The sequence below is a fragment of the Oncorhynchus mykiss genome, chromosome 2 (assembly GCF_013265735.2).
Source record: "Oncorhynchus mykiss isolate Arlee chromosome 2, USDA_OmykA_1.1, whole genome shotgun sequence".
Lineage (NCBI taxonomy): Eukaryota > Metazoa > Chordata > Actinopteri > Salmoniformes > Salmonidae > Oncorhynchus > Oncorhynchus mykiss.
Window position 1 is genome coordinate 71,782,175 of NC_048566.1, and position 5,801 is coordinate 71,787,975.

The window sequence follows — 5,801 nt, forward strand, 5'->3', positions numbered from 1 at the left end:
AAGGAGAGGGGGGGGGGGGGGGGTGCGGTTGTGCTCTCTTTCTGAAACCCCACCCCCTGAACAGAGCAGACCCCATCTGTACCGTCTGGGTGGAGAGTAAATAAAGTGAAAAGATGCATGGCCAACTCCAAGCACTGCATCTTTAAGAAGTTTGCACACTTGAGAAGTTGGCAGTGGGCCACTTGGCCACTAATCCTTTTTCCAAGGAGCTTTCAGCACTCATCTCTCTGGCACATTGGCCTCTGACTCTGACATTGCTATCACTGTCTATGTAGTTCTTCAGAGCTGCCACCAGGAGACAGCGTTTCCCTTTACATTAGAAAGATCGGGTCTTCGCCTCATGCCTTTGATCATTATTCACTGCTAAGGTATGTGTCTCGTTTAGATTTTTTTCCCTGAAGCAAAAACATACCTCATTTACCAGTCTTTCTCTGTGGAAATGTAAGCCTTATTTTGACTCAATATCTAACAGATTTCAGTGTTCGCAAAGGTACTGTAAATGGACAAAATTCAACCCAAGAGATTTACAAGGATTTGTATTGTGGGTCCCCTTTGAATCCCCTCCCTAATAATTTTAGGGAACAAACAAGTAATCCAGTGAATAATCCACCACAACTGTTCCAACCAACAAAGGTACAATATCTTCCTGTCTCTCTCTGTCTCTCTGTGTGTTTGTGTTAGGTAAGGCCTGTTTCAGGTGGGGGTTGGTAAAAACTAGGGTTTGATTTCCTCAACTCCCTGGGGGATTTGGCAGACACAGGGTAATTTGTAGTGAAATTTCCAGCAGGGTTAGTTTTGCAGGTGGCTGAGAACGAACTCAGGGCGTGGTTGGGAATGAGAGAAGCAATTTGCTGTCTGCGGGCTGTAAATATGAGTATTGTTGCACAGCGGCAGGTTGGTGTGGCGACGGTATACACTATGATCAGGGCCGGACAAATGGAACGGAGGCAGTGGAGGTATACAGGATGTTATGGTTATTCATCCCCATGCAGTAGAAACCAAAGTTCAAGATATCACCCCATGCACAACGAGAGAGGGAACTGAGCTTGTGTAGCACATGTGGATACTTACTCCTTAGCCTGAATAGTCACCACTTGAACCACCGAATTGTTAACTTTCTGGTGGCGGTGACTGGTAAGATGCTTCGGGAGGGCAGTCACGTATGCTAACAAAGCAGAAATTCTGGGTTTGAGCCACGGTGTGAGTTGAATCAGGAGGAAGCAGTACTTGCTAAGCAAGCAGTGTGACATCCATTACCATGGCTTATGGATTTTCCTACATTTCAATGTATAGTTTCACCTCTTGGGGAGTATAAATTGATTATCACATTTCTTTTCTAAAGCTTTGCAGCCTAAAACTTTCTCTTAGTCTGCCATTCTAAAATATTTTGAAAAACATGTAGGATGTTTTTGAGCTGAAGTAAGATCAAATAAATGTTGCCTCATTGCAATATTTGATCATAAAACGCTACAGAGATTCTCCGCTACTTTTGCATACTTTTTAGCCAGTAGTTCTGAAAGTAGTGCTCACAATCCAAAAGTGGTCCCCGAAAATTGCATATATGTGCAGATATTTGCACCACATCATTGATCTCTTTCTCTCACTGATGTGTGTGCATCTTGCTAGCAGTCACTCAAATGGCGAGGGGCTGAAGCTAATTGGCTAGAACTAATTTGTTACAGGGCTGGCCCACAGGGGTGGCAAGGGTACAGCACAGCTCCAGAAAAACATTAACTTTCAAACTAGGGATTTCATCGCTAATTGAGGTAATTCTGTAATTCTGCTCATAGATTATGTATTGATACATCCAGCCCAGGTTTAAAAAATACTTTCTATTCGCCAAAGTTCCGGAGCATGTCTTTAATACATACAGTATTCAGTTTAACTGAAGAAAATATCCACAGTGGTGTGAATGCTAATCGATTAGTATGCTGGGACAAATTGGCTAAATTAACTAGCTAGATCATGTTTGTTTTAGATAGTTTTCTGTTTGTTTAACTAGCTGGCTAACTAGCTTAAAAGCATTCACATGTATTTAGTTTATGATTGTGAACTTAAAGGATTGCGAAATATAGTTATCTTTATGTCTACATTGCCATTGACTTGACTGGATTGACAGGTTAGATGCAACACCTCCTTTGTTGCTTGTTTGTTAGATGAATTTCAGTACAGCTGTGCCTGTCAACAGACAATTAATTACAAGATATAGGAAATTAGTAAATAAATGGGGAAAATACATTTTAATTTGATCTATGCCTCATACGAAATCTATTATTAATTTCCATGTAGATTATTGCTCATCGTTGCTCCAATGTATCACACCTCTCCATTGTCAGAAAAAATTCTCTGCAATATTGCTTCAAAAACTGTGTCATTTCTGAGTAACAGCTGTGTAAAATTGCAGAATCGTATTGATTGTTAAATCTGTTTTGCCTTGGATCAATATCAGATATGACCTGTAACGGCTGTTGTCGGGAGAAGAAGGTGAGGACCAAGGTGCAGCGTGGTAAGTGTTCATCATTTTAATAAACTGAACTGAACACTAAATACAATGTAACAAACTAGAACAACCGAAACAGCTCCGTCAGGTGCAACACACACTAAACAGAAAATAACCACCCACAAACAAAAGTGGGAAAACAGGCTAAGTATGGTTCTCAATCAGAGACAACAATTGACAGCTGCCTCTGATTGGGAACCATACCAGGCCAAACACATAGAAATATAACACACAGAACAGAACATAGAATGCCCACCCCAACTCACACCCTGACCAATCTAAAATAGAGACATAAAAAGGGAACTAAGGTCAGGACGTGACATGACCAATGAACACCTGATCTGGTATAGTGCAACATTGGTTTGATTTCAGATGAGAAAACATTTTTATTCTTATAAAAATAAAACAATCTGCATGTGGCGGTTCATGGCAGGAGACTTATTTTAATCTCTCAGGCTTTGGTGTGGTTTTAAATACAAACACCATTCTTTGACTCCGCTGCCAAAATTCTAATGTATAATGTCATGTCAGATGTGAGAGTTTCACAAGAAACATGGTGTGTCAAGGGAAAAATGTGATTCTTTATTTCCCTTTTATCAACATATTTTCATTCATATCAGAGGATGACATCTGTGAGAATGGAACTATTCCAGTGAAAAGAGTGGAACATCAATGATTAATTATGCCAGTATAAAAACAGAGAAGGCATCTTGAAAACAACTTATCCATTTGGTCCGGTTCAGTTTCAAACCACTTGTACACATGTAGAATGTTTTCCTACCATTTCTATGGTTTTAGAGAGACGTCTCGCCCTGTCTGTGTCCATGGGTTTGTCTGAGAGATCAGTGAGAGTCACAGCTGGCTGGAGAATTTGATGTGCTGTCAGTCATGTTCCAGCTGGGGTGGGTGTTTTTCTTCCACCCCCGCTGCGGGGGAACCAATGGTGCGGCACCTGTTTTGCATTCCATCGGGGGCCTAGGGTTCCAGAAACAAGGGCTGGTTCCAGCCAAAGATACCCAGGGATAAAATATGAAACAATGTGGTGCAATTTTGTTTCTGTAATAGAGTGCTTCTCCCATCAGTATGCTCTGTAGCATTTATATATTAGTACCAGTCATAAGTTTGGACACACCTACTCATTTTCCAGGCTGTGTAAGGGCTATTTGACCAAGAAGGAGAGTGATGAAGTGCTGCATCAGATGACCTGGCATCCACAAAACCCAACCTCAACCCAATTGTGATGGTTTGGGATGAGTTGGACCGCAGAGTGAATGAAAAGCAGCCAACAAGTGCTCAGCATATGTGGAAACTCCTTCAAGACTGTTGGAAAAGCATTCCAGGTGAAGCTGGTTGAGAGAATGCCAACAATGTGCAAAGCTGTCATCAAGGCAAATGGTGGCTACCTTGAAGAATCTAAAATCTAAAATTTATTTAGATTTGTTTAACACTTTTTTGGTTATTTCATAGTTTTTATGTCTTCACTATTTTTCAATAATGTAGAAAACAGTACCAAAAAAAACTTTAATTAGTAGGTATGTCCAAAATTTTACTGGTATTGTATATAGAGTACAGTTCTAAATAAATCACTGAAACTTTCACCAGCAAAGCCCCCCACACCATCACATCTCCTCCTCAATGCTTCATGGTGGGAACCACACATGCGACGATCATCCGTTCACATACTCTGCGTCTCACAAAGACACGGCAGTTGGAACCAAAAATCAAACATTTGGAAAAATCAGACCAAAGGACAGGATTCCACCGGTGTCCATCGCTCGTGTTTCTTGGCCCAAGCAAGTCTCTTATTTTTATTGGTGTCCTTTGGTAGTGGTTTCTTTGCAGAAATTCGACCATGAAGGCCTGATTCACACAGTCTCCTCTGAACAGTTGATGTTGAGATGTGTCTGTTACTTGAACTCTGTGAAGCATTTATTTGGTCTGACATTTCTGAGGCTGGTAACTCTAATGAACTTATCCTCTGCAGCAGAGGTACCTCTGGGTCTAACTTTCCTGTGGCTGTTCTCATGAGAGCCAGTTTCATCATAGCGCTTGATGGTTTTTGCGACTGCACTTGAAGAAACTTTCAAAGTTCTTGAATTGACTGACCATGTCTTAATGTAATGGTGGACTGTCGTTTCTCTTTGCTTATTTTAGCTGTTCTTGCCATAAAAATGGACTGTATACTACCTTGTCATAACACAAGTGACTGACTCAAAAACCTTAAAAATGAAATTCCACAAATGAACTTTTAACAAGGCACACCTGTTAATTGAAATGCATACCAGTTGATTACCTCATGAAGCTGCTTGAGAGAATGCCAAGAATGTGCAAAGCTGTCATCAAGGCAAAGGGTGGCTACTTTGACAAATCTCAAATATAAAATACATATATATATATATATATACAAATACAAATTTGTTTCACACTTTTTTGGTTACTACATGATTCCATATGTGTTATTTTATAGTTTTTATGTCTTCACTGTTATTCCAGTGGAATGTTAAAATCTAGTTGTGTATGTGTGTGAGTATGATTGCTTGGTAGTTTCATAAGGGAGATGTGAGTGTTTTTAGCAAAGAAAATATCAACAAAATATTATTTAATATTGTCTCATGCACTTCTGGCAAGCAAACATCTATTATCTCATTTATATAGACACTTTACATTAACATAATATAAATGCAAGTCATTCAACTAGTACACCTCATATGTTTCCTGTGTAAAGCGTGCTGAGAGCAGTATGTTTGTCAATCCTTTGGGGCAGTGGTTAAAGTGATTACATGCTTGAGCCCTCAGTGAATGGCTGGAATGCAGAACCAGCACACTGCGACAGGCACAGATGAGGAGAGGATAATGGGAAGAATATTACACGTCATATCCAGGGGAGCCTCCTCTCATCTGAGCCCTGGTACCAGCACTGTGTCCTGCTGGAATGGCCCACTGGAGCGCAGCACACCAACACACTGGGGCTTGGCTGATGACTCAGTTTTAATGGGAATCAGTGTTCACACAGCTAATGAATTGCAAGAAGCACGATTTGTGTCTCTCCAAGACACCATTTTTATATATTTATCATATCATCTGTTAGAACAAATGCCTGCCCTCATAGTGCATCATTTGTATCAGAGATGCATGAACATGTATGGTGGTTGCCACTACTGTAGTGTTGTGAAAATGTAGAATCTAGATCAATAATATACATTTTGGTTTGAAGCCTTGAGCTTGCAATTCTTTGAAAGGACAGAGCTTTTGTTGTACACACAGGTGACCTGGATAGAACCAATGAAAACCTTAATTTCTA